Genomic DNA, 15661 nt, shown 5'->3' on the forward strand with positions numbered 1-15661 from the left:
TGAAATATGAAAGCAACACGTTTAAATGCGCAAAAAAATTATCATTAATCGAATGCCAAGTCCCAAACCTACCAATTAGCTACGATGGTGAAGATGGGTTGATTTCAATTCTAAGTACAGAAAACCTGAATTTGACAGGTATATGTATAGAAGAATTGTCATTGACTTTTATCCTTCTTCGTGGCGGAGTGGTATGGTCACTGGCATACACATATCCTGGACGAGGGATCAAATCCCCGCCAGTTCGATATCATAGTCTTTGGGCGGTTCCGCCTTGAGCTCTAATCCCGAGGTCGTTAAGAGAATCCAGACTTTAATGTATTAATATATATGGCTTATTTGAAATATGAAAGAAACACGTTTAAATGTGCATAAAATTTATCATTAATCGAATGCCAAGTCCCAAACCTACCAATTAGCTACGATGGTGAAGATGGGTTGATTTCAATTCTAAGTACAGAAAACCTGAATTAGACAGGTATATGTATAGAAGAATTGTCATTGACTTCTATCTTTCTTCGTGGCGGAGTGGTATGGTCACTGGCATACAGATATCCTGGACGAGGGTTCAAATCCCCGCCGGTCCGATATCATAGTCTTTGGGCGGTTCCGCCTTGGGCTCTAATTGCGACGTCGTTAAGAGAATCCAGACTTTAATGTATTAATATATATGGCCTATTTGAAATATGAAAGAAACACGTTTAAATGTGCAAAAAATTTATCATTAATCGAATGCCAAGTCCCAAACCTACCAATTAGCTAAATGGTGAAGATAGGTTGATTTCAATTCTAAGTACAGAAAACCTGAATTTGACAGGTATATGTATAGATGAATTGTCATTGACTTTTATCTTTCTTCGTGGCGGAGTGGTATGGTCACTGGCATACAGATATCCTGGACGGGGATTCAAATCCCCGCCGGTACGATATCATGGTCTTTGGGCGGTTCCGCCTTGGGCTCCAATCACGAGGTCGTTAAGAGAATCCAGACTTTAATGTATTATTATATATGGCTTATTTGAAATATGAAAGAGACACATTTAAATGTGCAAAAAATTTATCATTAATCGAATGCCAAGTCCCAAACCTACCAATTAGCTACGATGGTGAAGATGGGTTGATTTCAATTCCAAGTACAGAAAACCTGAATTTGACAGGTATATGTATAGAAGAATTGTCATTGAATTTTATCTTTCTTCGTGGCCGAGTGGTTTGGTAACTGGCATACCGATATCCTGGACGAGGGTTTAAATCCCCGCCGGTCCGATATCATAGTCTTTGGGCGGTTCCGCCTCGGGCTCTAATCCCGAGGTCGTTAAGAGAATCCAGACTTTAATGTATTAATATATATGGCTTATTTGAAATATGAAAGCAACACGTTTAAATGCGCAAAAAAATTATCATTAATCGAATGCCAAGTCCCAAACCTACCAATTAGCTACGATGGTGAAGATGGGTTGATTTCAATTCTAAGTACAGAAAACCTGAATTTGACAGGTATATGTATAGAAGAATTGTCATTGACTTTTATCCTTCTTCGTGGCGGAGTGGTATGGTCACTGGCATACACATATCCTGGACGGAGGATCAAATCCCCGCCAGTCCGATATCATAGTCTTTGGGCGGTTCCGCCTTGAGCTCTAATCCCGAGGTCGTTAAGAGAATCCAGACTTTAATGTATTAATATATATGGCTTATTTGAAATATGAAAGAAACACGTTTAAATGTGCATAAAATTTATCATTAATCGAATGCCAAGTCCCAAACCTACCAATTAGCTACGATGGTGAAGATGGGTTGATTTCAATTCTAAGTACAGAAAACCTGAATTAGACAGGTATATGTATAGAAGAATTGTCATTGACTTCTATCTTTCTTCGTGGCGGAGTGGTATGGTCACTGGCATACAGATATCCTGGACGAGGGTTCAAATCCCCGCCGGTCCGATATCATAGTCTTTGGGCGGTTCCGCCTTGGGCTCTAATTGCGACGTCGTTAAGAGAATCCAGACTTTAATGTATTAATATATACGGCCTATTTGAAATATGAAAGAAACACGTTTAAATGTGCAAAAAATTTATCATTAATCGAATGCCAAGTCCCAAACCTACCAATTAGCTAAATGGTGAAGATAGGTTGATTTCAATTCTAAGTACAGAAAACCTGAATTTGATAGGTATATGTATGGAAGAATTGTCATTGACTTTTATCTTTCTTCGTGGCGGATTGGTATGGTCACTGGCATACACATATCCTGGACGAGGGTTCAAATCCCCGCCGGTCCGATATCATAGTCTTTGGGCGGTTCCGCCTTGGGCTCTAATCCCTAGGTCGTTAATAGAATCGAGACTTTAATGTATTAATATATATGGCTTATTTGAAATATGAAAGAAACACGTTTAAATTTGCAAAAAATTTATCATTAATCGAATGCCAAGTCCCAAACCTACCAATTAGCTAAATGGTGAAGATAGGTTGATTTCAATTCTAAGTACAGAAAACCTGAATTTGACAGGTATATGTATAGAAGAATTGTCATTGACTTTTATCTTTCTTCATGGCGGATTGGTATGGTCACTGGCATACAGATATCCTGGACGAGGGTTCAAATCCCCGCCGGTCCGATATCATAGTCTTTGGGTGGTTCCGCCTTGGGCTCTAATCCCGAGGTCGTTAAGAAAATCCAGACTTTAATGTATTAATATAAATGGGTTATTTGAAATATGAAAGAAACACGTTTAAATGTGCAAAAAATTGATCATTAATCGAATGCCAAGTCCCAAACCTACCAATTAGCTACGATGGTGAAGATGGGTTGATTTCAATTCTAAGTACAGAAAACCTGAATTTGACAGGTATATGTATAGAAGAATTGTCATTGACTTTTATCCTTCTTCGTGGCAGAGTAGTATGGTCACTGGCATACACTTATCCTGGACGAGGGTTCAAATCCCCGCCGGTCCGATATCATAGTCTTTGGGCGGTTCCACCTTGGGCTCTAATCCCGAGGTCGTTAAGAGAATCAAGACTTTAATATAATAATATAGATGGCTTATTTGAAATATGAGAGAAACACGTTTAAATGTGCAAAAAATTTATCATTAATCGAATGCCAATCCCAAATCTACCAATTAGCTACGATGGTGAAAATGGGTTGATTTCAATTCTAAGTACAGAAAACCTGAATTTGACAGGTATATGTATAGATGAATTGTCATTGACTTTTATCTTTCTTCGTGGCGGAGTGGTATGGTCACTGGCATACAGATATCCTGGACGGGGATTCAAATCCCCGCCGGTACGATATCATGGTCTTTGGGCGGTTCCGCCTTGGGCTCCAATCACGAGGTCGTTAAGAGAATCCAGACTTTAATGTATTATTATATATGGCTTATTTGAAATATGAAAGAGACACATTTAAATGTGCAAAAAATTTATCATTAATCGAATGCCAAGTCCCAAACCTACCAATTAGCTACGATGGTGAAGATGGGTTGATTTCAATTCCAAGTACAGAAAACCTGAATTTGACAGGTATATGTATAGAAGAATTGTCATTGAATTTTATCTTTCTTCGTGGCCGAGTGGTTTGGTAACTGGCATACCGATATCCTGGACGAGGGTTTAAATCCCCGCCGGTCCGATATCATAGTCTTTGGGCGGTTCCGCCTCGGGCTCTAATCCCGAGGTCGTTAAGAGAATCCAGACTTTAATGTATTAATATATATGGCTTATTTGAAATATGAAAGCAACACGTTTAAATGCGCAAAAAAATTATCATTAATCGGATGCCAAGTCCCAAACCTACCAATTAGCTACGATGGTGAAGATGGGTTGATTTCAATTCTAAGTACAGAAAACCTGAATTTGACAGGTATATGTATAGAAGAATTGTCATTGACTTTTATCCTTCTTCGTGGCGGAGTGGTATGGTCACTGGCATACACATATCCTGGACGAGGGATCAAATCCCCGCCAGTCCGATATCATAGTCTTTGGGCGGTTCCGCCTTGAGCTCTAATCCCGAGGTCGTTAAGAGAATCCAGACTTTAATGTATTAATATATATGGCTTATTTGAAATATGAAAGAAACACGTTTAAATGTGCATAAAATTTATCATTAATCGAATGCCAAGTCCCAAACCTACCAATTAGCTACGATGGTGAAGATGGGTTGATTTCAATTCTAAGTACAGAAAACCTGAATTAGACAGGTATATGTATAGAAGAATTGTCATTGACTTCTATCTTTCTTCGTGGCGGAGTGGTATAGTCACTGGCATACAGATATCCTGGACGAGGGTTCAAATCCCCGCCGGTCCGATATCATAGTCTTTGGGCGGTTCCGCCTTGGGCTCTAATTGCGACGTCGTTAAGAGAATCCAGACTTTAATGTATTAATATATACGGCCTATTTGAAATATGAAAGAAACACGTTTAAATGTGCAAAAAATTTATCATTAATCGAATGCCAAGTCCCAAACCTACCAATTAGCTAAATGGTGAAGATAGGTTGATTTCAATTCTAAGTACAGAAAACCTGAATTTGATAGGTATATGTATGGAAGAATTGTCATTGACTTTTATCTTTCTTCGTGGCGGATTGGTATGGTCACTGGCATACACATCCTGGACGAGGGTTCAAATCCCCGCCGGTCCGATATCATAGTCTTTGGGCGGTTCCGCCTTGGGCTCTAATCCCTAGGTCGTTAATAGAATCGAGACTTTAATGTATTAATATATATGGCTTATTTGAAATATGAAATAAACACGTTTAAATTTGCAAAAAATTTATCATTAATCGAATGCCAAGTCCCAAACCTACCAATTAGCTAAATGGTGAAGATAGGTTGATTTCAATTCTAAGTACAGAAAACCTGAATTTGACAGGTATATGTATAGAAGAATTGTCATTGACTTTTATCTTTCTTCATGGCGGATTGGTATGGTCACTGGCATACAGATATCCTGGACGAGGGTTCAAATCCCCGCCGGTCCGATATCATAGTCTTTGGGTGGTTCCGCCTTGGGCTCTAATCCCGAGGTCGTTAAGAAAATCCAGACTTTAATGTATTAATATAAATGGGTTATTTGAAATATGAAAGAAACACGTTTAAATGTGCAAAAAATTGATCATTAATCGAATGCCAAGTCCCAAACCTACCAATTAGCTACGATGGTGAAGATGGGTTGATTTCAATTCTAAGTACAGAAAACCTGAATTTGACAGGTGTATGTATAGAAGAATTGTCATTGACTTTTATCTTTCTTCGTGCGGAGTGGTATGGTCACTGGCATACAGATATCCTGGACGAGGGTTCAAATCCCGGCCAGTCCGATATCATAGTCTTTCGGCGGTTCCGCCTTGGGCTCTAATCTCGAGGTCGTTAAGAGAATCCAGACTTTAATGTATTAATATATATGGCTTATTTGAAATATGAAAGAAACACTTTTAAATGTGCAAAAAATTTATCATTAATCGAATGCCAAGTCCCAAACCTACCAATTAGCTACGATGGTGAAGATGGGTTGATTTCAATTCTAAGTACAGAAAACCTGAATTTGACTGGTGAATGTATAGAAGAATTGTCATTGACTTTCATCTTCCTTCATGGCGGAGTGGTATGGTCACTGGCATACAGATATCCTGGACGAGGGTTTAAATCCCCGCCGGTCCGATATCATAGTCTTTGGGCGGTTCCGCCTCGGGCTCTAATCCCGAGGTCGTTAAGAGAATCCAGACTTTAATGTATTAATATATATGGCTTATTTGAAATATGAAAGCAACACGTTTAAATGCGCAAAAAAATTATCATTAATCGAATGCCAAGTCCCAAACCTACCAATTAGCTACGATGGTGAAGATGGGTTGATTTCAATTCTAAGTACAGAAAACCTGAATTTGACAGGTATATGTATAGAAGAATTGTCATTGACTTTTATCCTTCTTCGTGGCGGAGTGGTATGGTCACTGGCATACACATATCCTGGACGAGGGATCAAATCCCCGCCAGTTCGATATCATAGTCTTTGGGCGGTTCCGCCATGAGCTCTAATCCCGAGGTCGTTAAGAGAATCCAGACTTTAATGTATTAATATATATGGCTTATTTGAAATATGAAAGAAACACGTTTAAATGTGCATAAAATTTATCATTAATCGAATGCCAAGTCCCAAACCTACCAATTAGCTACGATGGTGAAGATGGGTTGATTTCAATTCTAAGTACAGAAAACCTGAATTAGACAGGTATATGTATAGAAGAATTGTCATTGACTTCTATCTTTCTTCGTGGCGGAGTGGTATGGTCACTGGCATACAGATATCCTGGACGAGGGTTCAAATCCCCGCCGGTCCGATATCATAGTCTTTGGGCGGTTCCGCCTTGGGCTCTAATTGCGACGTCGTTAAGAGAATCCAGACTTTAATGTATTAATATATATGGCCTATTTGAAATATGAAAGAAACACGTTTAAATGTGAAAAAAATTTATCATTAATCGAATGCCAAGTCCCAAACCTACCAATTAGCTAAATGGTGAAGATAGGTTGATTTCAATTCTAAGTACAGAAAACCTGAATTTGACAGGTATATGTATAGATGAATTGTCATTGACTTTTATCTTTCTTCGTGGCGGAGTGGTATGGTCACTGGCATACAGATATCCTGGACGGGGATTCAAATCCCCGCCGGTACGATATCATGGTCTTTGGGCGGTTCCGCCTTGGGCTCCAATCACGAGGTCGTTAAGAGAATCCAGACTTTAATGTATTATTATATATGGCTTATTTGAAATATGAAAGAGACACATTTAAATGTGCAAAAAATTTATCATTAATCGAATGCCAAGTCCCAAACCTACCAATTAGCTACGATGGTGAAGATGGGTTGATTTCAATTCCAAGTACAGAAAACCTGAATTTGACAGGTATATGTATAGAAGAATTGTCATTGAATTTTATCTTTCTTCGTGGCCGAGTGGTTTGGTAACTGGCATACCGATATCCTGGACGAGGGTTTAAATCCCCGCCGGTCCGATATCATAGTCTTTGGGCGGTTCCGCCTCGGGCTCTAATCCCGAGGTCGTTAAGAGAATCCAGACTTTAATGTATTAATATATATGGCTTATTTGAAATATGAAAGCAACACGTTTAAATGCGCAAAAAAATTATCATTAATCGAATGCCAAGTCCCAAACCTACCAATTAGCTACGATGGTGAAGATGGGTTGATTTCAATTCTAAGTACAGAAAACCTGAATTTGACAGGTATATGTATAGAAGAATTGTCATTGACTTTTATCCTTCTTCGTGGCGGAGTGGTATGGTCACTGGCATACACATATCCTGGACGAGGGATCAAATCCCCGCCAGTCCGATATCATAGTCTTTGGGCGGTTCCGCCTTGAGCTCTAATCCCGAGGTCGTTAAGAGAATCCAGACTTTAATGTATTAATATATATGGCTTATTTGAAATATGAAAGAAACACGTTTAAATGTGCATAAAATTTATCATTAATCGAATGCCAAGTCCCAAACCTACCAATTAGCTACGATGGTGAAGATGGGTTGATTTCAATTCTAAGTACAGAAAACCTGAATTAGACAGGTATATGTATAGAAGAATTGTCATTGACTTCTATCTTTCTTCGTGGCGGAGTGGTATGGTCACTGGCATACAGATATCCTGGACGAGGGTTCAAATCCCCGCCGGTCCGATATCATAGTCTTTGGGCGGTTCCGCCTTGGGCTCTAATTGCGACGTCGTTAAGAGAATCCAGACTTTAATGTATTAATATATACGGCCTATTTGAAATATGAAAGAAACACGTTTAAATGTGCAAAAAATTTATCATTAATCGAATGCCAAGTCCCAAACCTACCAATTAGCTAAATGGTGAAGATAGGTTGATTTCAATTCTAAGTACAGAAAACCTGAATTTGATAGGTATATGTATGGAAGAATTGTCATTGACTTTTATCTTTCTTCGTGGCGGATTGGTATGGTCACTGGCATACACATATCCTGGACGAGGGTTCAAATCCCCGCCGGTCCGATATCATAGTCTTTGGGCGGTTCCGCCTTGGGCTCTAATCCCTAGGTCGTTAATAGAATCGAGACTTTAATGTATTAATATATATGGCTTATTTGAAATATGAAAGAAACACGTTTAAATTTGCAAAAAATTTATCATTAATCGAATGCCAAGTCCCAAACCTACCAATTAGCTAAATGGTGAAGATAGGTTGATTTCAATTCTAAGTACAGAAAACCTGAATTTGACAGGTATATGTATAGAAGAATTGTCATTGACTTTTATCTTTCTTCATGGCGGATTGGTATGGTCACTGGCATACAGATATCCTGGACGAGGGTTCAAATCCCCGCCGGTCCGATATCATAGTCTTTGGGTGGTTCCGCCTTGGGCTCTAATCCCGAGGTCGTTAAGAAAATCCAGACTTTAATGTATTAATATAAATGGGTTATTTGAAATATGAAAGAAACACGTTTAAATGTGCAAAAAATTGATCATTAATCGAATGCCAAGTCCCAAACCTACCAATTAGCTACGATGGTGAAGATGGGTTGATTTCAATTCTAAGTACAGAAAACCTGAATTTGACAGGTGTATGTATAGAAGAATTGTCATTGACTTTTATCTTTCTTCGTGCGGAGTGGTATGGTCACTGGCATACAGATATCCTGGACGAGGGTTCAAATCCCGGCCAGTCCGATATCATAGTCTTTCGGCGGTTCCGCCTTGGGCTCTAATCTCGAGGTCGTTAAGAGAATCCAGACTTTAATGTATTAATATATATGGCTTATTTGAAATATGAAAGAAACACTTTTAAATGTGCAAAAAATTTATCATTAATCGAATGCCAAGTCCCAAACCTACCAATTAGCTACGATGGTGAAGATGGGTTGATTTCAATTCTAAGTACAGAAAACCTGAATTTGACTGGTGAATGTATAGAAGAATTGTCATTGACTTTCATCTTCCTTCATGGCGGAGTGGTATGGTCACTGGCATACAGATATCCTGGACGAGGGTTTAAATCCCCGCCGGTCCGATATCATAGTCTTTGGGCGGTTCCGCCTCGGGCTCTAATCCCGAGGTCGTTAAGAGAATCCAGACTTTAATGTATTAATATATATGGCTTATTTGAAATATGAAAGCAACACGTTTAAATGCGCAAAAAAATTATCATTAATCGAATGCCAAGTCCCAAACCTACCAATTAGCTACGATGGTGAAGATGGGTTGATTTCAATTCTAAGTACAGAAAACCTGAATTTGACAGGTATATGTATAGAAGAATTGTCATTGACTTTTATCCTTCTTCGTGGCGGAGTGGTATGGTCACTGGCATACACATATCCTGGACGAGGGATCAAATCCCCGCCAGTTCGATATCATAGTCTTTGGGCGGTTCCGCCTTGAGCTCTAATCCCGAGGTCGTTAAGAGAATCCAGACTTTAATGTATTAATATATATGGCTTATTTGAAATATGAAAGAAACACGTTTAAATGTGCATAAAATTTATCATTAATCGAATGCCAAGTCCCAAACCTACCAATTAGCTACGATGGTGAAGATGGGTTGATTTCAATTCTAAGTACAGAAAACCTGAATTAGACAGGTATATGTATAGAAGAATTGTCATTGACTTCTATCTTTCTTCGTGGCGGAGTGGTATGGTCACTGGCATACAGATATCCTGGACGAGGGTTCAAATCCCCGCCGGTCCGATATCATAGTCTTTGGGCGGTTCCGCCTTGGGCTCTAATTGCGACGTCGTTAAGAGAATCCAGACTTTAATGTATTAATATATATGGCCTATTTGAAATATGAAAGAAACACGTTTAAATGTGCAAAAAATTTATCATTAATCGAATGCCAAGTCCCAAACCTACCAATTAGCTAAATGGTGAAGATAGGTTGATTTCAATTCTAAGTACAGAAAACCTGAATTTGATAGGTATATGTATAGAAGAATTGTCATTGACTTTTATCTTTCTTCGTGGCGGAGTGGTATGGTCACTGGCATACAGATATCCTGGACGAGGGTTCAAATCCCCGCCGGTCCGATATCATAGTCTTTGGGTGGTTCCGCCTTGGGCTCTAATCCCGAGGTCGTTAAAGAATCCAGACTTTAATGTATTAATTATATATGGCTTATTTGAAATATGAAAGAAACACGTTTAAATGTGCAAAAAATTTATCATTAATCGAATGCCAAGTCCCAAACCTACCAATTAGCTACGATGGTGAAGATGGGTTGATTTCAATTTAAGTACAGAAAACCTGAATTTGACAGGTATATGTATAGAAGAATTGTCATTGACTTTTATCTTTCTTCGTGGCGGAGTGGTATGGTCACTGGCATACAGATATCCTGGACGAGGGTTCAAATCCCCGCCGGTCCGATATCATAGTCTTTGGGCGGTTCCGCCTTGGGCTCTAATCCCGAGGTCGTTAAGAGAATCCAGACTTTAATGTATTAATATATATGGCTTATTTGAAATATGAAAGAAACACGTTTAAATGTGCAAAAAATTATCATTAATCGAATGCCAAGTCCCAAACCTACCAATTAGCTACGATGGTGAAGATGGGTTGATTTCAATTCTAAGTACAGAAAACCTGAATTTGACAGGTATATGTATAGAAGAATTGTCATTGACTTTTATCTTTCTTCGTGGCGGAGTGGTATGGTCACTGGCATACAGATATCCTGGACGAGGGTTCAAATCCCCGCCAGTCCGATATCATAGTCTTTGGGCGGTTCCGCCTTGGGCTCTAATCCCGAGGTCGTTAAGAGAATCCAGACTTTAATGTATTAATATATATGGCTTATTTGAAATATGAAAGAAACACGTTTAAATGTGCAAAAAATTTATCATTAATCGAATGCCAAGTCCCAAACCTACCAATTAGCTACGATGGTGAAGATGGGTTGATTTCAATTCTAAGTACAGAAAACCTGAATTTGACAGGTATATGTATAGAAGAATTGTCATTGACTTTCATCTTCTTCGTGGCGGAGTGGTATGGTCACTGGCATACACATATCCTGGACGAGGGTTCAAATCCCCGCCGGTCCGATATCATAGTCTTTGGGCGGTTCCGCCTTGGGCTCTAATCCCGAGGTCGTTAAGAGAATCCAGACTTTAATGTATTAATATATATGGCTTATTTGAAATATGAAAGAAACACGTTTAAATGTTCAAAAATTTATCATTATTCGAATGCCAAGTCCCAAACCTACCAATTAGCTACGATGGTGAAGATGGGTTCATTTCAATTCTAAGTACAGAAAACCTTAATTTGACAGGTATATGTATAGAAGAATTGTCATTGACTTTTATCTTTCTACGTGGCGGAGTGGTATGGTCACTGGCAAACAGATATCCTGGACGAGGGTTCAAATCCCCGCCGGTCCGATATTATAGTCTTTGGGCAGTTCCGCCTTGGGCTCTAATCCCGAGGTCGTTAAGAGAATCCAGACTTTAATGTATTAATATATATGGCTTACTTGAAATATGAAAGAAACACGTTTAAATGTGCAAAAAATTTATCATTAATCGAATGCCAAGTCCCAAACCTACCAATTAGCTACGATGGTGAAGATGGGTTGATTTCAATTCTAAGTACAGAAAACCTGAATTTGACAGGTATATGTATAGAAGAATTGTCATTGACTTTTATCCTTCTTCGTGGCGGAGTGGTATGGTCACTGGCATACAGATATCCTGGACGAGGGTTCAAATCCCCGCCGGTCAGATATCATAGTCTTTGGGCGGTTCTGCCTTGGGCCCTAATCCCGAGGTCGTTAAGAGAATCCAGACTTTAATGTATTATTATATATGGCTTATTTGAAATATGAAAGAAACACGTTTAAATGTGCAAAAAATTTATCATTAATCGAATGCCAAGTCCCAAACCTACCAATTAGCTACGATGTTGAAGATGGGTTGATTTCAATTCTAAGTTCAGAAAACCTGAATTTGACAGATATATGTATAGAAGAATTGTCATTGACTTTTATCTTTCTTCGTGGCGGAGTGGTATGGTAACTGGCATACAGATATCCTGGACGAGGGTTCAAATCCCTGCCGGTCCGATATCATAGTCTTTTGGCGGTTCCGCCTCGGGCTCTAATCCCGAGGTCGTTAAGGGAATCCAGACTTTAATGTATTAATATATATGGCTTATTTGAAATATGGAAGAAAAACGTTTAAATGTGCAAAAAAATTTTCATTAATCGAATGCCAAGTCCCAAACCTACCAATTAGCTACGATGGTGAAGATGGGTTGATTTCAATTCTAAGTACAGAAAACCTGAATTTGACAGGTATATGTATAGAAGAATTGTCATTGACTTTTATCCTTCTTCGTGGCGGAGTGGTATGGTCACTGGCATACACATATCCTGGACGAGGGTTCAAATCCCCGCCGGTCCGATATCATAGTCTTTGGGCGGTTCCGCCTTGAGCTCTAATCCCGAGGTCGTTAAGAGAATCCAGACTTCAATGTATTAATATATATGGCTTATTTGAAATATGAAAGAAACACGTTTAAATGTGCAAAAAATTTATCATTAATCGAATGCCAAGTCCCAAACCTACCAATTAGCTACGACGGTGAAGATGGGTCGATTTCAATTCTAAGTCCAGAAAACCTGAATTTGACAGGTATATGTATAGAAGAATTGTCATTGACTTTTATCTTTCTTCGTGTGGAGTGGTATGGTCACTGGCATACAGATATCCTGGACGAGGGTTCAAATCCCCGCTGGTCCGATATCATTGTCTTTGGGCGGTTCCGCCTTGGGCTCTAATCCCGAGGTCGTTAAGAGAATCCAGACTTTAATGTATTAATATATATGGCTTATTTGAAATATGAAAGAAACACGTTTAAATGTGCAAAAAATTTTTCATTAATCGAATGCCAAGTCCCAAACCTACCAATTAGCTAAATGGTGAAGATGGGTTGATTTCAATTCTAAGTACAGAAAACCTGAATTTGACATTTATATGTATAGAAGAATTGTCATTGACTTTTATCTTTCTTCGTTGTGGAGTGGTATGGTCACTGGCATACACATATCCTGGACGAGGGTTCAAATCCCCGCCGGTCCGATATCATAGTCTTTGGGCGTTTCCGCCTTGGGCTCTAATCCCGAGGTCGTTAAGAGAATCCAGACTTTAATGTATTAATATATATGGCTTATTTGAAATATGAAAGAAACACGTTTAAATGTTCAAAAAATTTATCATTAATCGAATGCCAAGTCCCAAACCTACCAATTAGCTACGATGGTGAAGATGGGTTGATTTCAATTCTAAGTACAGAAAACCTGAATTTGACATGTATATGTATAGAAGAATTGTCATTGACTTTTATCTTTCTTCGTGGCGGAGTGGTATGTTCACTGGCATACAGATATCCTGGACGAGGGTTCAAATCCCCGCCGGTCCGATATCATAGTCTTTGGGCAGTTCCGCCTTGGGCTCTAATCCCGAGGTCGTTAAAAGAATCCAGACTTTAATGTATTAATATATATGGCTTATTTGAAATATGAAAGAAACACGTTTAAATGTGCAAAAAATTTTTCATAAATCGAATGCCAAGTCCCAAACCTACCAATTAGCTACGATGGTGAAGATGGGTTGATTTTAATTCTAAGTACAGAAAACCTGAATTTGACAGGTATATGTATAGAAGAATTGTCATTGACTTTTATCCTTCTTCGTGGCAGAGTGGTATGGTCACTGGCATACACTTATCCTGGACGAGGGTTCAAATCCCCGCCGGTCCGATATCATAGTCTTTGGGCGGTTCCGCCTTGGGCTCTAATCATGACGTGGATAAGAGAATCCAGACTTTAATGTATTAATATATATGGCTTATTTGAAATATGAAAGAAACACGTTTAAATGTGCAAAAAATTTATCATTAATTGAATGCCAAGTCCCAAACCTACCAATTAGCTACGATGGTGAAGATGGGTTGATTTCAATTCTAAGTACAGAAAACCTGAATTTGACAGGTATATGTATAGAAGAATTGTCATTGAATTTTATCTTTCTTCGTGGCAGAGTGGTTTGGTAACTGGCATACAGATATCCTGGACGAGGGTTCAAATCCCCGCCGGTCCGATATCATAGTCTTTGGGCGGTTCCGCCTCGGGCTCTAATCCCGAGGTCGTTAAGAGAATCCAGACTTTAATGTATTAATATATATGGCTTATTTGAAATATGAAAGAAACACGTTTAAATGTGCAAAAAATTTATCAATAATCGAATGCCAAGTCCCAAACCTACCAATTAGCTACGATGGTGAAGATGGGTTGATTTCAATTCTAAGTACAGAAAACCTGAATTTGACAGGTATATGTATAGAAGAATTGTCATTGACTTTTATCCTTCTTCGTGGCGGAGTGGTATGGTCACTGGCATACACATATCCTGGACGCGGGATCAAATCCCCGCCGGTCCGATATCATAGTCTTTGGGCGGTTCCGCCTTGAGCTCTAATCCCGAGGTCGTTAAGAGAATCCAGACTTTAATGTATTAATATATATGGCTTATTTGAAATATGAAAGAAACACGTTTAAATGTTCAAAAATTTATCATTATTCGAATGCCAAGTCCCAAACCTACCAATTAGCTACGATGGTGAAGATGGGTTCATTTCAATTCTAAGTACAGAAAACCTTAATTTGACAGGTATATGTATAGAAGAATTGTCATTGACTTTTATCTTTCTACGTGGCGGAGTGGTATGGTCACTGGCAAACAGATATCCTGGACGAGGGTTCAAATCCCCGCCGGTCCGATATTATAGTCTTTGGGCAGTTCCGCCTTGGGCTCTAATCCCGAGGTCGTTAAGAGAATCCAGACTTTAATGTATTAATATATATGGCTTACTTGAAATATGAAAGAAACACGTTTAAATGTGCAAAAAATTTATCATTAATCGAATGCCAAGTCCCAAACCTACCAATTAGCTACGATGGTGAAGATGGGTTGATTTCAATTCTAAGTACAGAAAACCTGAATTTGACAGGTATATGTATAGAAGAATTGTCATTGACTTTTATCCTTCTTCGTGGCGGAGTGGTATGGTCACTGGCATACAGATATCCTGGACGAGGGTTCAAATCCCCGCCGGTCAGATATCATAGTCTTTGGGCGGTTCTGCCTTGGGCCCTAATCCCGAGGTCGTTAAGAGAATCCAGACTTTAATGTATTATTATATATGGCTTATTTGAAATATGAAAGAAACACGTTTAAATGTGCAAAAAATTTATCATTAATCGAATGCCAAGTCCCAAACCTACCAATTAGCTACGATGTTGAAGATGGGTTGATTTCAATTCTAAGTTCAGAAAACCTGAATTTGACAGATATATGTATAGAAGAATTGTCATTGACTTTTATCTTTCTTCGTGGCGGAGTGGTATGGTAACTGGCATACAGATATCCTGGACGAGGGTTCAAATCCCTGCCGGTCCGATATCATAGTCTTTTGGCGGTTCCGCCTCGGGCTCTAATCCCGAGGTCGTTAAGGGAATCCAGACTTTAATGTATTAATATATATGGCTTATTTGAAATATGGAAGAAAAACGTTTAAATGTGCAAAAAAATTTT

The sequence above is a fragment of the Palaemon carinicauda genome, chromosome 23 (assembly GCF_036898095.1).
Source record: "Palaemon carinicauda isolate YSFRI2023 chromosome 23, ASM3689809v2, whole genome shotgun sequence".
In the NCBI taxonomy this organism is placed as follows: Eukaryota; Metazoa; Arthropoda; class Malacostraca; order Decapoda; family Palaemonidae; genus Palaemon; species Palaemon carinicauda.